Genomic DNA, 23,962 nt, shown 5'->3' with positions numbered 1-23,962 from the left:
AAACTGATCACCTTGTATCCTTCCCAGCACTTAGAACAGTGTTTTGCACATAGTAAGCGCTTAACAAATACCAAAATTATTACTCTTATTATTAACACAAGGTTTATGCTTTCAAAGGAGTTTTAAATTTGATAGATTATTTCTTCACATGAATACATGTATTCTCATTATAAATCCCTGACAATCCTTTAAACTACTTAAGCTTTTAATACAGTGTTCTGCATACAGTAAGCTCTTAGTAAATAAGAGTGAATGAATTTTAATTTACTTAACCAAAAAAGACAGATGTAAAAAAGTTGTTTGGAAATTACCATGCATTATTATTCTCTTGAGCGATAGAAGTCCAATACAGAGTCCTCACCTGGCAAGTATGGTGACCATTGACTCTTGCCTGCTTCTTAAGAGAGAAGGGCAGCTTTGTCCTCAGTATTAATCTTAATACTTGGCTTGATCACTCATGTTTTTCTTGGCAGTATGTCTGCTTTTCTCCACTAGATTGAAAACTCCTACAGAGCAGGGATCACGTTTACTAATTCAATTGTATTCTCCCCCAAGCAATAATTGCTCTGCACACAATGGGTACTCAATATATTCAGTCACTTAAAATCCTTCCTTACTTGCTTTAACTCTGCCCTCTCTTCTGCTCAGTACTTTCATCACCGACTCACGTGTCCATTTCCCCCTACAACTATTCCACACCTTTGACTCCCACCTGAAGCTTCCAGTTTCCCCACCCCCTTTCCTGCCTCTGATTACCTGCTAACTACTTGGTAGACTGAATCACAGCTACTAAGTGCCAGCTCCTCTGTCTCAACTTCCCTATCACCTCTACTCTCTAATCTTTCCCAGCCATTTCTTAAGAGGAGATCTTCTGTCTGCTTCCAAATTCAAGCCCTTCTGCCTTTCTGAGGCTCTGACACCACCCTTTTTAATCTTCTAAAACAATTGCACCAACTCTTCTTTCCTCCTTGGTGGTTGTTTTCAACCACTTATTCCATGAGGGGTCCTTTCCTTTGCCTTCAAGTGGGCTCCTGTTTTCCCTATCCTTAAAAAAAAACCAACTTCTTGGAAATCCCAAAGCACCATTTAGGTCTTGCTCATCTCCCTCTCCCCATTTCTACCCAAACTCCTGGAATGAATTGCATTCACTTCCTTCCCCCACTTCCCATCTTGACCCTACAACTAGCTTCCATCTTCTTCGATCCACTTATACATCTTCAAGATCAACAGAAACTCCATTCCTTGCCAAGTCTAATGAAGGCCTGCTATTCATCCACGACCTCTCAGCTACCTTTTCCTGGGTACACAACCCACCCCTTGGTTTTCTCCTGGTTCTCCTCTTACCTCTCTGACTGCTCCTACTCAGACTCTTCTTCTTCCCAGCCACTAACTATGTTAGGAAGTTGATTCAGATATCGGAGTGGACTATGGACCAGAGGAAGGTGAGACTGGAGGCAGGGAGCCCAGTGATGAGACTGATACTAGTCATCAAGCGAGGGTATGGCAAGTGCCTAGACCAGAGTGGTAGATATGTAGATGGAGAGGAAGAGGGTGAATCCTGGAGATGTTAGGGAGGAAAAACTCACAAGACTTGGCGACAGACTGAATATGGGTGTTGAAATAGAAAGGATGGGGTAGAGGATGCTACCAAGGTTGTGGCTTCAGGGATAGGGAAAATGGAAGCTGTGAATTATTTTGGAAAAGTAAGATGGAGGAGAGTATTTGGGAGAGAAGGGTGAGTTCAGTTTTTTACACAGTAATCTAAAAATGGCAGTTTAACATCCATGAGTTTTTCCTCCAGAGCTCACCATTCTCCATCCAAATGGCTACTAGTCTGGTTCAGGCACTTGTCATACACTGGCTTGGAGACTGCATTAGTCTTATCACTGAGCTCCCTGCCTCCAGTCTCACCTTTCCCCAGTCCATACTTCACTCTGACATCTGAATCATTTTCCTAAACATTGTGCTCCAAAAGTTACCTGTTCCTTTCTGCAACAAGCAGAAACTCCTACCCGTTGGTTTTAAGACACTTAACCCACTTCTTCCACTCTCTTCCCCCAGCACACCCTAGTTCACACTTTTTGTTCCTCCCAAGCTAACCTCCTCACTGTATTTTATTTTCATCTCTCCCACTACTGACTCTTGTCCAGACTAATCCTGCTGTCTGGTAATAATAATCATAATGATGATGATGGTATTTGTTAAGTACTTACTATGTGTCAAGCACTGTCCTAAGTGCTGGGGTAGATACAATCTAATCAGGTTGGACACTGTCCCTGTCCCACGTGGGGCTCACGGTCTTAATCTCCATTTTACAGATGATGTAACCGAGGCACAGAGGAATTAAGTGACTTGCCCAATGTCGCACATCAGACAAGCAGCAGAGCCAGGCTCTTCTGACTCTCAGACCTGTGCTCTATCCACTAAACCACACTGCTACTCCCTCCTGCTTCAAATCCAACAGAGCACTGCTCTCCTTCAAGCCCTCTAAAATCACATCTTCTCCACGAGAACTTCCCAATTAATTCATGTACTAGTTTCAATAAGGAAAGCCAGTGCCCTTGATAACACAAATATTAAAAATCAGGTCCTTATTTCACCCTTTTTTCCTCCTTCCAGTTCTTCAATAATAATCAAAAGAAGCATCTGTCTCCCAAATGTGTAACTTCTCATTGGCAACATTTCTGTATGTTGAAAATGTTTAAGTCTTGCTGTTGGAAACTAAATAGTAAATGAATCCAAATAGGTATCGTGAAAGCAGTCAAAAATATTTTCATATACTTCAGGTTCTCTTTTATAAGTGATGTACAACTCAGGCTAAAGCCTTCACATTTAAGCTTAAGAGTAATTTAATACTTTTGTATTTCATGTGTGTCTAAATCACAGGGGGGAGTGAAATGGAAATCCATTATTTCCTTGACTACAAGTAGCAGCCTGCTAAGATAAAAACATCTGGTAAAACATCTCTGAAAGCAGGGGAAAAACCCATTATTTTAGCTAACAAAAACAGTGAAAATGCTGCCTTCCATTTTCAAAGAGAGTGCTTGCTAATGGCAGCGGTGGTATCCTGCGGTTGGAGAGAAAGGGAGGCCACCTGCAAGATTGCTTGCGCCCTCCTTCTTCACTGTATCAATAACTTGCTCCAAGTAGCAACATGCCCCAAACAATGTTCCTATTAAGGCATCTTGGCCTCTTCCATCCGTTTGCTAAGCTCTTTCCGACCTCATTAGATTTCCAGGTATGGAAGGCTAAAGAAGGGAATTAAATTGCTGCTGGCTGGGTACATTTGACAATGGATTGTAGAGCAGAACAATGCTGCCTTGTATGCCTCGCAGAGCCTGTACTGGAGAAGTCTTGGTAAAGCTAAATAAAAATAAAATCGTAGATAAAAGGGGAGCTAATGGAAATACATGACTGATTTGTAATTGAGGGGGTTTGTGGATGCTGGGGGAAAACTATACATCTTAAGTCAGCTTAAGATACTTAGACGTCAAACTGTTAAATATAGAAGTATGCAAAGTCTCCTAGATCAATAATTTTAACTTTTTGTTCTCATGCAGCCTAATGCTTCCCAGTGACTGTGTGAGAATTTTAATCACATGGAAATTAAACCCTCAAAAATAAAATCCAGTCCAAAGGCTCTTCTTCAAAATAGACATTAGAAGAACATTTACAACCTTGGACTCATTAGGAGACCGTGTTCTTGCAGGGCAAGCTTTACTTTTTCACGATGAAATATTGTGCAAAATTAAGATGGATGTTTTCCCCCCTTTTAAAGGCCCGTTTTAAAGGGAGTTTAGACCTTGGTTAGGGTTTTTTGATTTTTTTTTAAACTCCAAGGCTGTGTATGAAGGGATCTAAAACAAACATCTATTTTCTCTTCAGAAATGAAGCAGAAGAAAATAACAGTTGTTTCAGCAAAGCTCTGCTTTCACAGGCCAAATTTTTACCAATGTAACATAATAAAACCTGCTAAATTGACACATTTTATCATGTCGGAAGCTATTCACTCGTTCATTCAATCATATTTATTGAGCACTTACTGTGTACACAGCACTGTACTAAGTGCTTGGTAAGTACAAAACAGCAACATATAGAGACGGTCCCTACACAACAACGGGCTCACAATCTAGAAACCTAATCATATCTTAAACACTAACCTAAATTTAATTAGCTTCAAAGAAATGAATGAAATATTAGTGGGGATGAAGGACATCAAATTTTCTGGAGACAAAAGACTAGAAGAGGTGCTTCAGAAAGCCCACCTTTTCATGAAGCCTTCTGTGACAATCTGGAGAGATGGTAAGCTTTCTCTACCTACCCAAAACATACTATTTTACAAAACTTCTACTCAATATCATCAAACACTGGTACTTCATTGTCTTAATTATGTACTCATCTGTTCTCTGTACACTTGTCTGGCTGGCAGTAAGTCTTTTAAGGATTTATCATCAAATGGTATTTATTGAGCACCTACTATGTGCACAGCACTGTATTAGTGTACAGCACTTGGGAGAGGTACAATCCAACAGAGTTGGCAGGCCCATTCCCTGACCAAAATGAGCTTACAGTCTAGAGGGGAAGATAGACATTAATATAAATAATTTACAATATAAAATACCTGAGGAGTTACAGGTGAGGCTAATATCAAATGTCCAGAGGTCACAGATCCAAGTGTTACAGGTGATCCAGAAGGGAGAGGGAACTAGGGGGAAAAAGGGCTTAAATGGAGAAGCAGTGTGGCCTACTGGAAAGAGCATAGGCCCGAGAGTCAGAGGGACCTGGGTTCTAATCCTAGCTCTGCCAATTGCTTGCTGTGTGCAATCCAAATAGGTATCGTGAAAGCAGTCAAAAATATTTTCACATACTTCAGGTTCTCTTTTATAAGTGATGTACAACTCAGGCTAAAGCCTTCACATTTAAGCTTAAGAGTAATTTAATACTCTTAATAAGCAATAAAGTTGCTTGTTGTGTGCCCTTGGGCAAGCCACAAATTTCCTGTGCCCTAGTTTCCTCAATTGTAAAATGGGGATATCTGTTCTCCTTCCTTCTTAGACTGTGAGCCCCATGCAGGGCAGGGACTATGGTCTGACCTAAATAACTTGTACCTTACCAATGCTTAGAATAGTGTTTGACACATTGTAAGTGCTTAGCAAATACCATTTAAAAAAAAAAAGGACTCGTGGAAGAGATGTGACCTTAGTAATGCTTTGAAGGTGGGAGAGTGGTAGTCTGGCATCTAACAGAGGGGGAAGAAGTTGCAGGCTAGGATTTGTATGTGCCAATATCTGTTCAAAAAGTTAGTTACTAGAAAGTCAAGGAATATGACGTAACAGTATGTACAGAGCTTAGCACAGAATCATACGCGGAAGCAGTAGCTTTTGGATTATCATAATGAAGCAGAAATTGGAGGAAGACAACATTGATGGCATAGTTTTTGCCTGATTACTCACAGAAATACACACAAGTTAAGCATCTGTCTGTAGCTTTCTTAATTAAGTGTAATAATTCTGTCATCTTTAATGCCAGCCACCTACAGAAAGTCATGTTTGAAAAATCAACACTCTAAAGGAATTTATCAATACTCCATATCAAAATGTCATATGCACGACTGTTGACAAGTATAGTTTTAGGGCTTGGACTAGAGATTTGACCCCCAAAACCACCAGCATGACACAGCCAACCTAATAAACTTGGAATAGAGAAATCATGAGAAGCCATTGTTTCTGGGAAAAGAGTGTGGTCCACATCACTGGATAGATTTCCCTATACCAAATGTAAATTACTGTGTGTGGTAGATTAAGAAGAACTGATTTCTATATCAAGAAATGTTCCCCAAATCTCTATTCTAATTCATGAATAATTCACTTATTTGTGATAAGTGGAGGTGTTGTTTCTGATGAAGAGATGACACAAATCGCAGCTATATCTCTCAGGTACTACAAGAACTGTTACAAAGCTTTGAAAAAAGACAGATCTGTCTAAAAGTTTGTAGCATTCCTGTTAAATATTCCAATAATGCGTTGCCATGTGCATATACTAAATTATACAATCTTGTGGATTACTACACAAACAAAATGTCTGTTTTTTTGTAGACACTATTTTATGTATCATTACTAAAGTTAATTATTAAGGAAATCATCCTGATCTGTTTTCTACTTAGTTTCATTTAAGTTGTTCCACAGACTCAAGAAAACCAATTCTTCTACTCACTGTAAATTACTAAGTACTACGAGCCATTAAGTATTCAAAGGTCCTTTCAGACACTTTTGCATAGCAGGAGGCTTTGGGGGTGGGGTGAGGAGGAGAAGTGAGATTATACTGCTAAGAATTATACCTGATAATGTATAATGTGTAATGTCTGTTTATATATTACATGGACTTCCCACATTATTTCACCCAGTGACTGATTTCCATGTAGTAACATTCTTAAAATCTTTTATATGAGGAGCATGTGGTGGCATATTTCAGAAGGCTCTCACTGGCTCCAGGGCAACTGAGTACAGTCAGTTCTGCTATAATGAATGTTTTAACTATGCATTGTGGCTAGGACACTGTTGAGGAATTAAGGCACATTCTCCCAACAACATGTGTCTGATGGATGAAAAGCAATGAGGTGCTGGAAGAAAACAGTTGTTCCCACACACACTGCATCGGTGAAGGCCTAAGTTCTACAATGCCACCATTTCTGCCTAATGTGAGATTCTTCAGGTCACAGCTAGCGCATTAAAGAAGAGAGCGATGTTGGATTCCAAACAGCATCTCTTTCAAGCTTTAGGAAATGTACCTCTTTACTCTTATCTGAGGCGTCTTGCCCTTTTGGCCTTCACAGCCCCATCTCACAAACAAAAGAATCATCAGGGCCTGAGTTGTTTGCAAAGACAAGCCAGACAGGACTCGAACAGAAATTGGTCCCAACCGCTGCTACCCCTCCCACCGACCGCGAAACTTGTGCCTTCGAGGACCCGTAAGCTCCTTGTGGGCAGGGAATGTGTCTGTTAATTGTGGTACTGTACTCTCCCAAGCGCTTAGTGCAGTGCTATACACACAGTAAATGCTCGAGAAATATTATTGACTGACTGCTGAGGCATAAATCTCTGGGGATCCAGTGGCAGAGAGCACAGCAGCTTTGCTTGATTTTTCCAGCTGCTGCAGTTCCACTTCTTGCTGGGCTCCCTAGACGTCTCCCTTTGTCAGGGAACAGCTCAGCAGTCGTTCCAGATGATGCTCCCAAACCTCCTACAATTCTACTCATACAGACTAACCAAAATGCCCCACACCCTTGAGGTATATTTGTCACTTTTTTCAAAACGGGGTATCAGATTCCCCAGCTTTGCACTTAGCTGGACAGAAAATTTACCCATATAGGCACAAGGGGAAAATTTGATATAGAAATAGATGATCTTGGGTTTCCATTTATAGCACATTCTGTTTGGGAAAAAAACTCCCTCAATCTCTCTACCAACCTCTTCATTCATCCAGCAGTTATTTGCATATGGTTTCCTTAGGGTTTTAAACTTTTCAGTCTTTCTTTTTTCCCCCAAGAATTTGCTTTCCAGATCAGTGGGGGAATCATCAAATACCTGCTCTAGTGAAGACGGAATCTTTCCTCCTCCCCCACCATGAACATCCCAAAAGAACAAAAGCACCTTTTAAAATTTCTTGCTTTTACTAAGTCCCTGAATAGTAGACTGAAGCCCTCTGATAATATCTACCTTCAGCTTTTATTCAGAGCTTCTTGCACAACTCCCAGTTGAAGTCAAAATTATCTATTATGGCACAGGAATTTTTTTCCTACAGGAACCAAACCCTGGTTCAAATGTCATGCTCTAAAAAAAGCAGCTACCTATCAAAATGATCAAAATTGAAATGGAGGCACCTTGTATGGAATACTGATGGTTTAATAAGGGAATTTTTAATGGAAAATAGGCAATGTAATGAGTAATCTAGATAAAGAATAGTGATATGTTTAGTGGATTCACTACCAAAGATGCTGAGCAATAGGACTAAAAACAATGGCCTTCTCAAACTACCGACATTAGAATTTGTAGTACTTATCAAAAGAGATCATTTCTGAAATACTGACCTTACACTTTTCACAAACTCCAGTTTTTCCCAGCAGATTTTCAAGCTGCTAAAACCATGTTTTCAATCTGTGGATATTTCCTTAATTTTTCCTGGAAAAAAAAATAAGTTTGGATTTTGCGCAGTAATAGTGACACCAAAAAACTGAGTTAATACTATTATTGTAGTTATGGCATTACTAAATGTAAAGTATTGTGCTAAGCACTAGGGTAAATTCAAGATAAAAGATTAAGACAGGGGCTTAATTAAAAATAGAATAATCCATTAGAAAATGTATTCTGCAATATACCACTAATAATAATGGTACTTGTAAAGCACTTTTTATGCGCCAAGCACTGTTTTAAGCACTGGGGTAGATACAAGTTAATCAAGTTAGACACATTTTTAATCCCCATTTTACAAATGAGGTAACTGAGGCCCAGAGAAGTTAAGTGACTTACCCAAGGTTACACAGTAGACATGTGGCAGAGCTGGGACTAGAACCCAGGTCCTTCTGAATCCCAGGCCCATGCTCTATCTGTTAGGCCCTGCTGCTTTTCTACATATATTATAAATACTGCTTAGTCCAGCTAATCAGTCTAAGCCACTGATGGACAGAGGTGGAAAACAAGGAGCTCCGCATCTAAAATGCATCCCCTTCTCCCCTCCCCAGCAGCTCCAGGCATATGTTGACAAGGCTCATTAAAGGTGTTTCAGCAAGAGTTTATGATGAACCTGGATATGGTCCCTGTTTCCATACTTCCAATTATCCAAACCAGCACTTAACATGATTTGGGGTAAGAATCAGCCTATATACGCATACACACATACACATCTCTCCCAATCAATCAGCATTTATTGAGCACCTAATTGTGAGGAGCACTGTACTAAGTGCATGGGAGAGTACAGTAAAGTACAATCTCTGAAGAAGGTGGGAGAGGAAGCAGGGTTTGTATTATATCACTCAAGAGGAAGTACTTTGATAGTCCCACTCCAGGCCCACAGCGGGTAGGGATAAATCCATATTTGAGAATATGGATATCCATATCCACGCTGAGAAGCAGCGCGGCTCGGTGGAAAGAGCCCGGGCTTGGAAGTCAGAGGTTGTGGGTTCAAATCCCGGCTCCGCCAATTGTCAGCCGTGTGACTTTGGGCAGGTCAATTAACTTTTCTAGGCCTCAGTTACCTCATCTGTAAAATGGGGGTTAAGACTGTGAGCCCCCCCGGGACAACCTGACCACCCTGTAACCTCCCCTGTGCTTAAAACAGTGCTTTGCACATAGTAAGCGCTTAATAAATGCCATTATTATTATCATATACTCTGCTACTTTCCCGTTTGTAATTTATTTTAGAGTCTGCTTCCTCACTAGATTGTAAATTCCTTAAGGGCAAGGATCATATCTATCAACTCTACTGTACTGGACCCTCCCCAGCTCTTCGTATAGTGCTCTGCACACCGTAAGCACTCAATGGATACCACTGACTGATTGTAACGGGCTGAATACATCGTCTCTGCGGCTCTCAGAGAAGCAGAATGTGCTCCAGGCATGGGTAATTGTTCTCTGCAGCCAGATTGGCCTCAGCAGCAAGGAGGCCTCATTCAAGACAGATGACAGACCAGACTGTCTGAGGGACCCCACCCTATCATCAGCCTAGTACTTGGCTTCAGGATTTTTTCTCATGTATTGGGAGGGCCTTGGAAGCCGCTCCCGTGACAATTTGAAGGTGGCCTTGAGTATGAATCAGGGGGAGGCAGGTCACAGGCTGAGGTAGAAGGACACTTGCAAAACACTTTCCGTCCCTCTTTCCAAAGTGCCCAGGGTAGCCTCTTTCCCTGGCTGTGTTCCCTCGGTAACCCCCCGGAAGCCTGCCTGAAACTATAAGCCCAAATTCTTCAAAGCAGACCATATCCTTAGTTGCTTAAGAGTAAAAAAAGCATTGTCCCCAGTGGGTGATCAAGTTATTTGAGAAAGCCTGGAAAATGTATAGACTCTATTTCTAAAGTCGTAAAGTAGCTATTGTAATTTCTGTACAATAATTTAATTGAATTTTCATTTCAGAGGACTATTGAAATGCAACACTGCATAATTAAAATGCCTGCAATCAACGGAAGCAACATTTGCTTTGGAGGACAATGGAAAAAGCCAAGAATTCAAGGAAATGAGGGAGTGAGTACAAGAGACTGACCCTGTTTTCATAGTGAGAAAGCAGTCACTGATTACTACATTGTTACATCTTGAATAATTTAAAAAAGATAAAAATTCCCCATAGATTGAACTTCCTACATTTGCATTTAAGGGCAATTATTACAAATGCTAGCTGCCCATAACTACATCTCCTGCAACAATTTGAAAAACTCAAAAGGACCAGTGTTAATAATAATATTTGTTAAGTGTTTACTGTATGAAACCCTGAGGCAAGATAACCAGGTGAGACACAGTCCCTCTCCCACGTGGTACTCACAGTCTAAGCAGGAGGAAGACTAGGTATGTAATCCTCATTTCACAGATGATGAAACCAAGGAACAGAGATGTTAAATGACTTCCCCAAGTTCACAGAGCAGGTGAATAGCAGAACTGGGATTAAAACCCAGGTCTTCTGTTTCCCAGACCCATACCCATAGCTAAAAAAAGATACCACAAACTACACAATAAGTTGTAGAAGTAAAACTGTAAACAGTTCCATGCAAGAAAGGTTTTCTTTAGCAGAGACAAAGAGACCGAGATATCATGGTTTTGATGCAATCAGCATTGACCATAATTTTCCTATCTCTCATCATCCATTTTCAGCTTCTTCCGAAGAGAAGAAGGCCCAGTTGTCTTTGAAAATAGTTAAAATTCACTTCCACTGAATAAATGTGTGGCTGGAAGACGGCACCAAACATTACCGGCCCTCTGAGTGCCTTCTCCGCATCAGCCTCTTAACAGGTGGTGACTCCAAGAGGTTGGCAGCCGATTGACTCTGGAGTGGTTTGGAGACTCTGTTTAAAGAGCTTTTTCAAATATTGAGTGAAGCTGTTAAAGATTCTAAATAAATTTTGGGGATCCTCCGCTTTTAGGGAAAATACAAGGTCATTGCCAGGATTTAGTAGGCAGGATTTATGTAAGTGATCCTGGGAATGCACCCATTTCCTCAGACTATGGCAGACAACATAATCTTACTGAAGGCTCCTCAGAGAACTGAAAATAGACTTAAGGATGATCAAACTGCTGTCCTTGAAAGGCGTTTCAGGGAGGAAATCTCTTCATAGGTACATATGTTCAAACATCTTTCACTAAAGCAGCTCAGGGCTTCTTCGTACATTAATTGTTATGATAGACAGTTTTGCCAGATGCCACATTAAAACCACACAATCATTGACCTGCAGGGTGGGAATGACTGAATAAAGCCTCGACTGAGTTTCTAGTGCTTTCCTGACAGCCCCCATTTTCTTGAAGAATTGGTAACTAATTGACTTACCGTTGAGAGTGCTTTCTCCTCTGTGATGTGATTTGTTAAATTTATGGCTTCTCACACATTACCAGCCAAATTTTGGTTTCATGCCGACACAACTGTGCCCGATCCATAATAATCAGTTAAAGCTACACACAAAAAGTTCAGCCTACCTTATTAAGCAGTAAACAACTTGGATTCAGAAAAAAAAATTCTACATTCAGATTCTGCAAACCCAGAAAACCGAAGATGACCAATTTTGATGGTCATCAAGACCGCAGAAATGCTCAATACAGTGCCCTGGGTTTCTGACTTTGTGGCAACAGAAACCTGGGATCTTTTGGATTGGGGCACATCAATTACTATGCCAAGTGTGAGGATGCTGTCCAGATAATCTATGCTTATCTGTGGGTCCCCATTTTGGAGAATCAAAGGCCCTAATCTTATGTGTCTCCTCTGGTTAAATTACAATGGGTTAAAAATGAACTTTATTTTCTGGAATCTGTCCTTAAATCCCACACTGTTCCAGAAAACTGAAATTTCACTCCACTATCAATTAAAACACTGTTGGGTAAAACTGGGGACATTGTTATCACTGTTTTTGGATAGAGGTGTTATGTACTCTGTTTTACCCAGCACTGTTTTAATAGTAATGACAATTACACTTTCTGAACTCTAGAAAACCTTTCTGCTTAACTCTGGAGAAAGATTTTAGAATTAAAATGTTAACTACAATCTGAAGTAGAAGTGAATTCTTCTTGGAATCTCCCAAGATGCTCTTGGAGTTTGGAAACAACGAGTAGTGGACATTACTATCACTCATGTTAAATTGCACCGTATACTTTAGAGCAATGAATAAAATCAGTACTAAAGCTCATTTGAAATGATTTTTTTTTAAACAGAAGCAGCTTTGATGGGTTAAAAGTACCTGGCCATGGTGCTTGGTTTTGCCAATTTGTACTTCCCAAGCGCTTAGTACAGTGCTCTGCACACAGTAAGTGCTTAATAAATATGATTGAATGAATGAATGAACATTTTAAAAATATGCTAAAGAAGCACCAGAAAATTCTGTTACCCAGAGATGGGAAACTAAATAGATGTAGTGGTTTTGAAATGTGCACTACACTACTGAAAGAAACCTATTTATAGCTCAGTCAGGAATAGCACCGGCGCCGGTAATGGTCTTACATTATTACACCCAAGTGTCTCTGCTCTTCCTCTGAGCGGTAAGAAGGCAATTTTGTGTTCCTTTGATTCCTGACATCTGTAAATCAGACTGCAAACCAGGGTGCAAATCAATGCACCTGCCTACCACTAGCTTTTGTGATCAGGAGCTGAGTGAATCGGTTACCTCCACCCCAAGCTACTGGAATGTGCATTTATGCATTTTGGCACACTTCACAGAATTAGAAAACAAAACACCATGGGTATGCCAATCCTTGAGGTCACCGGCTTTGGGAATTATTTCAACATTGATCTGAAACACTCACTAGCCTACAGAGGTTTGTTCTAGTCTCCTCTTCACCTCAGCAAAGTGGGGCCCAGGTAAAATACTACCTACTGAAGGGGAAATAAGGAAAAATAGGGAACAGTGCCTAATAGCAAGGGAGTAGAAGATTCTGGACACCTCTGCTTTTCTTTTGCTTTAACTGCAAGCATCACAACTTCTATTTGCCTTGGTTTCCTCATCTATAAACTGGAGATTAAATATTTGTTCTCTTCCCTCTCTCAGATTGTGAGCCCCATGTGGAACTGGGTCTGTGTTTTAACTGATTATCTTGTACCTGCATTAGTACAGTGTTGGCACATAGTACGTTTTCTTAACACAAATCATTATTAATAAGATAGCATGTTTACTTGGACCTAACACTGAAGTCATTTGCTTCTGAGGAAGCACAGAAGCAAGAGACAGGTTTTGTGAGATTTGACATTGAACATGGAAGTAAGGAGATTCCGTAAAAGTTCAGTGGTTTACCTGACTGAGTCAAACCCTGCAGATGCCACTGAAATTCCACTGGCTTTGTTTAAAATACAAAGAGGGGACAATGATGGTCCATGATTTAGAATGGGTAAGTTCACTGGTCAACTGGAAGAGATAGAGAGATAGTTGATGGAACAGATTTTTTCCAATCAGTGGTATTTCTTGAGTGCTTACTGTATGGGGAGCACTGAGCTAAGTGTTTGTGAGAGGACAGTAGAGTTGGTAGACACGATCCCTGCCCTCATGGAGCTAACAATCAGTACTACAGTGAACAAGTGAGAGGCAACGTGGCCTAGTGGACAAAGCACGGGCCTGGGAGTAGGAAGACCTGCGTTCTAATCCCTGAGCCACCAGTGTCTGCTGTGTGAACTTGAGCAAGTCACTTCACTTCTCAGTGCCTCAGTGATCTCATCAGTAAAATGGGGATTAAGACTGTGAGCCCCACATGGGACAGGGACTGTGTCCAACCCAATTACCTTGTATTTACCCCAGTGCTAAGTACAGTGCCTGGCAGATGATAAGCGCTTAAATACCAAAAGAAGTGATACTCACTCTCTATATAAAATATTAAATTGTGAAAATAACTCACACTCTTTAACTTCAGCACTCATTTCCACAGTGTTTTACAATGAAGGAAAGGCAATTATCCCTTGATTTTCTCAGGGCTAAAGTTAATGCCAAGTACAGATGTATATTGGGCACACTGGATCACTTGCTAGTTTAGACCATCAGGGGACTATTTTATTTTATTTTATTTTGTTAATATGTTTGGTTTTCTTCTCTGTCTCCCCCTTCTAGACTGTGAGCCCACTGTTGGGTAGGGACTGTCTCTATATGTTGCCAACTTGTACTTCCCAAGCGCTTAGTAAAGTGCTCTGCACACAGTAAGCGCTCAATAAATACGATTGATTGATTGATTGACTGACTAACCATTTACGGAATTGCTGTATATACTGTAACAATGCAGACCATTCCCTAGTGGTTTTGAAAGAGTTAATGCTTCTTCCATGCTATCTGGGTGTAATGAAGCACTGATGGAATCAGGCTCAGTATTTTATTGCGTGAACTATAACTATATCTGCATATCCATCCCAGGGGGGTCCAGGAACAAAATGTAAGCTCACTGTGGGCAGGGAAGGTGCTTGTTTACTATTATATTGTACTTTCCCAGGTGCTTAGTACAGTGCTTTCAACATGGCAAGCATTCAGTAAATACAACTGAATTGAACTGAAAATGTAAACCAGTGTGTGCTGAGAGTCAAGTGCTGTAATTTCCCTATTATGACAAACATCCTTCTGGACTGTAGGCTCATTGTGGGCAGGGAACATGTCTACCAACTCTCTATTATATTGAATTCTCCCAAGCGCTTATTACAGTGCTTGGCACACAGCATGCACTCAATAAATGCAATTAATTGACTGATTGCCATGCTATCAAAATGGACTCTGAAAAGAGAATCAAATCCATGCCTATTAAGAGCTACCATTAAAAGATAATAATAACTCTGATATTTGTTAAGCACTCACTGTATGCCAGACACTGTACTAAGTGCTGGGGAGTCCCTGTCATAATCCCCATTTTACAGATAACTGACAGCACAGTTTAACTGAGGCACAGAGAAGTGAAGTGACTTGCCCAAGGCCTCACAGCAGACTAGTGGCAGAGCTAGCATTTGAACCCATGACCTTCTACTCCCAGGCCTGGGATCTATCCACTGTGCATTGGGGACTGGGAAAGGTACTAGACGCCTCCTCCTAGGGGAGAGTTTAACTCCCCGCCAAACACCAGAGGCAAACAAAGGGAAGTCTCCAGCTTGTAGATTTACTTCTGTATTGCTCTGATCTAGGGAGGGAGAGAGATGGATGTATTCTTGTCCAAATCTGGTGGCCCTAATCTCCATCAGGAAACATAAAAGTTGCATTTGGAACAAGAGGGAGGCTATGTCCTTAATGTGGAATCAAACCTTCACGACGTGGTAGGTTTCTTTATGCAGGGTTTACTTATACAGAGTTTCTATAAGCAGTTTTCCTTTTTAAATAATATTTAAGTGCTATATACCAAACACTGTATGGAGCACTGAGATAACTATTAGATAATCATGTCAGGCACAGCCCATGTCCCAAATGGGGCTCACGGTCTATGTAGGATGAAAACCATTTTACAGATGAGAAAACTGAGGCACGGAGAAGTTAAGTGACTTGCCTAAGGGCACCAAGCAGGGATTAGAACCCAGGTTCTTGCTCTGTCCACTAAGCCACGATGGCACAACCTTGACTTCTATTGATTTTAGAGTTATTTATATTTTGATCTAAAGTTAATTAATGAACTTTGCCTAATAAGAATGCCTCCAACCTGTAGAGAGAACTCAATTTTGGGTTTACAAATGATTCCTGAAAAAGAGAAACTCTAATGATATAGCATTCACACATACTTCCACAGAAGAGTTAGCCTCTTATTTTTTTTCCTATCACCATTAGAGGAATATTAAACATCACTGAAAAATGTTCATTGCATTTAATTCCAAAAACTAAATCTGGCTTTTCTGATGATCCACTTATAAAGTCGAAGAAAATTTATTTTGCTTGAGTGATTTCTCCCATTACATGCACACACTTATACATAGCTAAGGACCTCATTCACCACTGAGATCTAGATACGCCACATCTCATGGGAAGTCATTTTTAGCTCAGTTAGAACAAATAGATTTAAAACAAGGAAATCTTCTCACCTGGTTGGGAACACAAACCAAAAAGCTTTGAAAAGCTTGATAAAAGAGAGGATGAGATATCCCTTCATAGTGTACTGGATACCGCATGGGCCTTGGAATCAAAAGGTCAGGGGTTCTAATCCCAACTCTGTCTGCTGAGTGACCTTGAGCAAATCACTTCACTTCTCTGTACCTCAGTTACCTCATCTGTAAAATGGGGCTTGAGATTGTGAGCCCCACATGAGATAGGGACTGTGTCCATCCCAATTTGCTTGTATCCACTCCAGTGCTTAGTTCAGTGCCCGGCTCGGAGTAAGCACTCAACAAATGCCACCATTATTATTATTATGATTGCTTCACTTTTAGAGTCTGCAGGCATAAAAATGAAGTGTTAAAAACCAAAAGGAACTAATGCAAATGGTTCTCGGCACTAGACTTTATAATAAAATGGAAGATGAAGTGCAGGGCAATTAGAGAAGCAGCGTGGCTCAGTGGAAAGAGCACGGGCTTGGGAGTCAAAGGTCGTGGGTTCTAATCCCGGCTCCGCCACTTGTCAGCTGTGTGACCTTGGGCAAGTCACTTCACTGGGCCTCAGTTACCTCATCTGTAAAATGGAGATTAAGACTGTGAGCCCCATGTGGGACAACATGATTACCTTGTATTCCCCGCAGCGCTTAGAAAAGTGCATGGCACACAGCAAGCGCTTAACAAAGGCCATCATTATTATTATTATTATTATTATTATTATTAAAAATACTGAAAACGAAAGGTAATGGGTTCCACCAGAGGCTTAACTTTCCTAACGTTCCCAGCATCGTTAAGAACCCATGTAAAGTGGCTCAGCAAACAGTATTCTGATCTCAAGTGAAACCGTTCACCTGGCAGACCCAAGGTTAGGGTACAGAAAGCGACAGATTTGTGAGACAGGCTTCATGACTGACCTGTAAGTCACATAACTGATGGAAGACAGCTCTAGATACTGGCCTCTCTATTGTCCCCCACAGGCTTCCCAAACCAGTGGGCTGCACTATGACCTGAAGACACCCAAACCATCTGAGAAACAGAGAATCAGGAATTGAGCAGGACAAGGAGATGGAGAAAAAGGAAAGTAGAGTGGAATACAGACAGACTCTCTTTCACACACACTCATGTGCTATAAACTGGGATCCCTGGTGTCTGAAGGGGGTGGTTAGTGGTTTGTGACTCCAAAACAACTTGCCCAATCACACAGCACAGCCACAGTTAGTGTTTTGTTGGCCCTCAGCTGGGCCTATGGAGAATTTTGGCCAAAACCATGAACTAATCAAAAATCAATTTTTCCACAAAACGTATTTATTATAGACTCAGACTAACAAGGATCTCCTCTAAATCTATATCAACATATTTGTATCAAACAAATGGGTTCTACAGTTTTGTTGTCTGTCTCCCCCTTCTAGACTGTGAGCATTGTTGGGTAGGGACTGTCTCTATCTGTTGCCAAATTGAACTTTCTAAGCGCTTAGTACAGTGCTCTGCACACAGTAAGTGCTCAATAAATACAAAATGAATGAATGAATACTGCAATCAACAGAATTTACTGAGCCCTTACTATGTGCAGATCACCGTACTAAGCACTTACGAGAGTACAAGAGAGTTAGCAGACACATTCCCTGACCATAAAGAGCTTAACTTGCTAAATCTACTAACTGGCCCAGCCCAATCAGGTTGCCACCCTGCCTTAACTCTGCCATCTTCTTCTGGTTCTGAGTATACGATCAGTACCGTGGGAGAAAAAAAAATGAAACGAACTCTTCAGTTTGTATGCAAGATTTGCCTCATAGGCTCATTGCTTTAGGCTAAAAGAAAAAATTCAGTAACCGAACCTTGTGTGTCACTGAAATTCCCCACGATGTCCTCATTCTGGCTGCAAAACTGATGAATGTGGGCAGCTCCCTGATGAGACCAAAAGTATGTACTCAGAGGGGCCCTGCTAACTATGAGTCCTGATTAATGAGAACGCAATGGTCAACCTAATCAATTCCATTGACAGGCAAGCATTTCTCTTTACCCACAAATGGATGTACTACCACTTTCTCCCGTCCCAAATTATGGTTGCCATGGAAACAGATAAAAGTGGAAAGTCAGTCATGACATAGCAATAGCATAACAGAAAATCTCTCAGGAAATCAACCATTTTTACAGGGACCTTCTAAAGAAAAAATTGGGGAGAATGTCACTATTTTGTATTTTTCTAGAGCTAAATCCCATGACTATTAAGTTAAGCACTCCTCAAATCCCACATATTTTCAACATTATTTTGAAGTATCTAAATGCACTAACAGTCACAAAATTAAAAGTTATAGTTTCAAGGGCAGACATAATACACTTGGAATATCACACTGCTATTCTTAAAAGACTCCTTTTGGAATAATGATAACAATAATAATAATATTTGTTAAGCACTTACTATGTGCTAGGTACTGTACTAAGCACTTGGGTGGATACAAGCCAATCATCATCATCATCAATCGTATTTATTGAGCGCTTACTGTGTGCAGATCACTGTACTAAGTGCTTGGGAAGTACAAGTTGGCAACATATAGAGACAGTCCCTACCCAATAATGGGCTCACAGTCTAAAAGGGGGAGACAGAGAACAAAACCAAACATACTAACAAAATAAAATAAATAGAATAGATATGTACAAGTAAAATAGAGTAAGAAATATGTACAAACATGTACAAACATATATACGTATATACAGGTGCTGTGGGGAAGAGAAGGAGGTAAGATGGGGGGGATGGAGAGGGGGACGAGGGGGAGTCCCTTGTCCCCCATGAAGTTCAGAGTTTTAATTCCCATATTACAGATGAGGTAACTGAGGCACAGAGAAGTTATGTGACTTGCCCAGGGTCACATAGAGGCAGAGCCGGGATTAGAACCCAGGTCCTTCTGACTCTCAGGCCTGTGCTCTATCCTTTAGGCAATGTTGCTTCTCTTTGCAACTCTTTGGAAACAAGTACAATTTCTTCAGTGAGATGCAAAAAGTAAACACTTGTGCATTTTTTTATACGGGGCCAGCCCAGCCCAATGGCATACCTGGAAAATTCTAGGGGAGCTGTTCTGGGTCAGGCCTGGTGCCAAGACTTTCACCAGGCTCAGATCTTGGAGCTAGCAGCGAGCCAATTGCAGCCAGTGAGGACAGCATCAGACAGAAGTAGAAGAGTTCACTTCTCAAATGCCTCCTGCAGTTAAGCATTCATTGCCAAGACTTCCCGGTAATGATTTTGGTCTTGATTTTTTTTTTTTTTTACCGTGATTATGGTATCTCATCTCACCAGCATTTGAAGCTTTGAATCTCATTATTTTCTAATTATGATATAATTATATCTAACATAGTATCCAGATCAGGACCCCAGTGTGTCATGGTTATTATTGTCTTCCATTTGAGCACCACCAAAAAGCCTAGCTTTCTGAGTAGTCTCTAATAATCTTCCAAAGAATTTAACTTCAGATTTTTTAAATGCTTCACGAAGTTTGTGAAAATTGTGACGTATGAATCAGAGACCATTGGAAAAATTCACTCAAGATCTTGAAATGGCCTAAGAGCCTATTACATACACTAAGTTACATAAATTTTCCATTGAACTCCCAAGAAATGCAAATCAGATTAATCAATGAGCAGAGAAAAATAAACTTGGGCCAGGCATCTGCATTAGCCATTAGTGCTTGGTCACCAAGATAGATCAGAAAAACAAATACGAGCACTCTGAGATTGAGTTAAAATTTTGGTTCACCGAACATTCTTTCCTACTCTAGAAATTAAATGATAACTAAAAGAAAAGCAGGATTAACCACTTCAAGGTTTGAATTCTTAAAAAGGATTCTGAGACTTATTATTCTAATTTATGCAGCCAAATAAACATATGGCATAAGCTCACAACCCTCTATAAGTGAAGTGTGCGCGATCTGTCCAGTTAAGATACATCAGTCCAGTAGTGAGAGGGTTACCTTTCACAGTACATTTAGAAAAAATTACCAACTGGCTGTCTAAACTGGACTAGCTTGAATTCTATCTTGCATACACACACACTTAACATCAAGCTGTCAGAAAGCATCAGATTGCTGGATTTGTGCAATGAATTTAAACATCTATTGAGAAATACCAGGGCATTTCCTTGAGGCACTGAGGGGTTTTGGGGGGTTTTTTTTAAATCACAGTCAACAACATGGGTAAAGCTAGTCAATATTCTTGATAACCTCCACTCTTCTCCATCCCAAGGAAATTCAAACCTTGGTCTGAAGATCATAGCACTTTTCAGAAGGCTAGTAGTATTTTAATCACATACTTTTTGAAATACAGTTCCTTTTCACACTTAAGAAGTTTCACAGATGGTTTTGGCATTTCTTGCCTTTGGTCACCACTAGACAAAGACAAAATGGCATTTTTATTTTTCACAAAGGAACTTGCAAGATGGGAAAGCTCTAAGATTTCTTTTTAAATAAATTAAGCTGTCAAATGAAAATCTTTGAATCACTAACTAAAAATTTAAACATTATTAATAGGCCTCTGCACTTTATGAAGTACACCTGAAATTTCAAGTTTCACCTGCAATAGTACTGACTAAATACTAGATATGGGAAACTGGAGTTTTGATAATGATGTGTTTACGGTATTGTGCTAACAGACAAAAGAGTAAACAGTGCCAAGTATGCCAATGTCGAGTGGCCGGAACCGGGAATCCCATGTTGATCTTTACAACCACATTTACACTCATCAGTGAGCTTCAATGTCACTGTTGTCTTCTTCAAATATGAAGGACAACTATATATACTAGTAAGTCATTCACACATATTGACTGAGCGCTTATGGTGTGGAGAGCACTGTACTCATCGCTTGGGAGAGTACAAAAGAATAATGTAACAAACACAATCCCTGTTCACAACGAGCTTACGGTCTAGAGGGGGCAGAAGCAGTAATAGTAGCATTTATCGAGCACTTACTAGATGTGCTGAACTGTAGTAGGAAGTTAGGAAGTACAAGAAAACAAGTGACACATTCCCCACCCACAAAGAGTAAGCCCCAAGATCCTGAAATCCTTGGGAAAAGGCTCTATTTTGAACAATCACATTCTGCTTTCTAATTGACACAGCTTCTTGTAGTAGGTTCTGAAAATGCTAATGAACACCCTGCTGATCGGTGTAATTATCACACATTTTGTGGGATGTGGATCTGCCCTCCGTTTCACTAAACATCCTGGCACGTGCTAATTTTAATTTCAAAATGAATTTAGAGTCGCACTTCCGTGGCGCTCAAAAATCTGTATAAAAAGTGGGTCTCCAAACAAAGGATTATCTACATGGCAAAGCACAACAAAGCCACTGTTTTCAATCAGTCAGCAGCAAGGGCCCCAAGATAGAAAAGCCACTCACCAGTGGTGACTAGGTGGGAGAATTTTCAAAGCCAGAAACATTTGGCTTTTATCCCTACACTGGAATATGAACGATGGACAAATAAGTAGATGAAAAGACGGCCTGTTAATACTGCTCGGCATTTTCTCTTCTTGTTTAAATGGAAATTACAAGTGCTTCAGTGTAAAGTGAGTGAAGTATAACCATAAGTGTTTCTTGCTGCTTAGAATCACAGCTCAGGGCCAACCCCATTTCGCTTGTTTTCTCAGTAACATCATGCTCTCAAACAGATGTACACAACGAAAGCAAACCAATTTTCTTGGAATAAGTGTAGAACAATTGTTATTGCTAGAAGATGCTTCGATAGTGGTGACAAAGCAGGGAATCTGCCCTTTTCTGTAGCGTGGCGACCATGTGTTTGGAAAGGTAAATTCAATTTTTTTATGGTATTGGTAAGTGTTTACTAGGCCTCAAACACTATACTAAGTGCTGGTCTAGATACAGTCTCTTTCCCACATAGGGCTCACAGTCTTAAGTAGGAGGAAGAACCAGGGCTGAATCCCCATTTTACAGTTGAGGAAACTGAGGTCCAGAGAAGTTATGAGACGTGCCCAATATCACACAACAGGCAAATGATGGAGCCAGGATTAGAACACAGGCCCCCACTTTATCTACAAGGCTATGCTGCTTCCCCACCACCACCCCCAGGTTTATTTGGCCCACTGATCTTTTATTGTAATGTGGTTATCATAAACCGATGAGAGTCAAGATTGGCACTTTACTTTCCTCAAACAGGTTACACATGGTCACCCAGAGAAATCCATCATTTTTGAATGTCTGATTGATTGAGGCCACAATTTTGACTTTAGTAGTCATGTCTCCTCTGATTAGCAGCCAATGATATGAATGCCTTCTATGGAACAGTCAAACAAATCAGAAACACAATACCTTGCGTTAACCCATACTGCCTAGTTATTTTTTCCAGTTCAATTTAGAGCATCTCAGAAAAAAATATAATGGGTTTTAGTCGTCTCCTAGATCCCATTCCAGCTGGACCAAAGTGGTAACTTTATATTAATGTTTAGCCTCTGAAGATAACCCCTTCCTGGCACATCAGGTTTGAAAATAGTTTTTAAAATAACTCACCCACACTATCTTCAGGAGACTACCAGCTCTTTCCATTTTCATTCCAGCTCATTTGGTGGGCCGCCCTAGTTTTCTCTCAATGAGATGGAATGCTCTAAAGGTTGGCAATATTCCTTTTTATATCAATTTAGGCAAACAGTGCAGGAAAATCCCCCAAATTTCACAGAGTAGCACTGCTAAAAAGCCTATTCAAAATTTACTGCTTTGTATCAGGGCCTGAAATATCTCAGTCTCTGGTTGTTGCTCCCCTGAAAGCTGGTAAAGGTGAAAAAGCAAGTAGGTCTATTCCAACCAGACAGCAGGACAGCTGTTTACAGTTTGTGTGTGTATTCACCTCCCCTCCACCTACTTCTTTACCCTTTGGGGAAATTTCCTCATTACTTGTCGTGATCAGGAACTCATTACTTCCAGGACTGCATTAACCCACCTCCAGCAGACCCCTTGAGAAAACAATTTTAGCCCTAACTGTAAATGTCTCAGGTAAAGAAACATTAGAGTCATTCTGTGAATTCAAATCCTATTGAAATGAATGGAAATTTTGCATAGGGAAAATTGCAATTGATTTTTTAAAGGAAAAGTCAATTTCAAAATAACAGGCATCTTTAAAATTTCTAATGGAGAAATTAATTGAACAACTGACGAAGTACTGGAAAAGCTACTGACATTTGGTTGCTAAAAACTGTGACTTAGTGGATAAAACCTGGGTTCTAATTCCTCTCTGCCATGTTTCTGCTGTGTGACCTTGGGCAAATCTCTTCACTTCTCTGTGCTTCAGTTCCATCCTCTGTAAAATGGGGATTAATACTGTGAGTCCCATGTGAGACGTGGACTGTGTCCCACCTGATTAGCTTGTATCTAGCCCCAGTGCTTAGTACAGTGCTTGGTGCATAGTAAACACTTAACGAATGCTACTAAAAATTTTTGAGAGAGAGAAAGAAGCATTAAAGAGATGGGAGAGTGCCTTGATTTCATTATTCCTGAAACCAGGGCTTACATTAGGTAGGGTCTCAAGGAAGCCAGTTTTCAAAACAAGTATCTTCTGTGGAGGCAAGGGATGAATACAAGCAAGAAAGAAATTCATTCAATCATATTTATTGAGCGTTTACTGTGTGCAGAGCACTGTACTAAGCGCTTGATTACACATTCCTATTCAGGATGTTTTTTTGCCACTGAAGGGACATCCAGAGCCTTACATGTATCAATGCAGACAAGATCCTTATATCAACATAGCTCTCCCATCC

At 40.5% G+C, this 23,962-nt stretch overlaps 1 protein-coding gene across 2 annotated transcripts in view; it reads right to left on the bottom strand.

Annotated features, from left to right (window-relative positions):
* CSRNP3 (cysteine and serine rich nuclear protein 3) overlaps window positions 1-23,962 on the bottom strand; it is a 132,649-nt gene that overhangs the window by 93,639 nt on the left and 15,048 nt on the right. For both annotated transcript variants that reach the window (XM_038751804.1, XM_038751805.1), the window contains exon 3: window positions 8,087-8,177. The gene's annotated coding sequence lies outside the window, so the exon portion shown is untranslated. The remainder of the gene's footprint in view (window positions 1-8,086; window positions 8,178-23,962) is intronic.

Source organism: Tachyglossus aculeatus, chromosome 9 (assembly GCF_015852505.1).
Source record: "Tachyglossus aculeatus isolate mTacAcu1 chromosome 9, mTacAcu1.pri, whole genome shotgun sequence".
Taxonomy (NCBI): Eukaryota; Metazoa; Chordata; class Mammalia; order Monotremata; family Tachyglossidae; genus Tachyglossus; species Tachyglossus aculeatus.
Note: the sequence above shows the minus strand (reverse complement) of the source record. Positions and strands in the feature narration are given on the sequence as shown.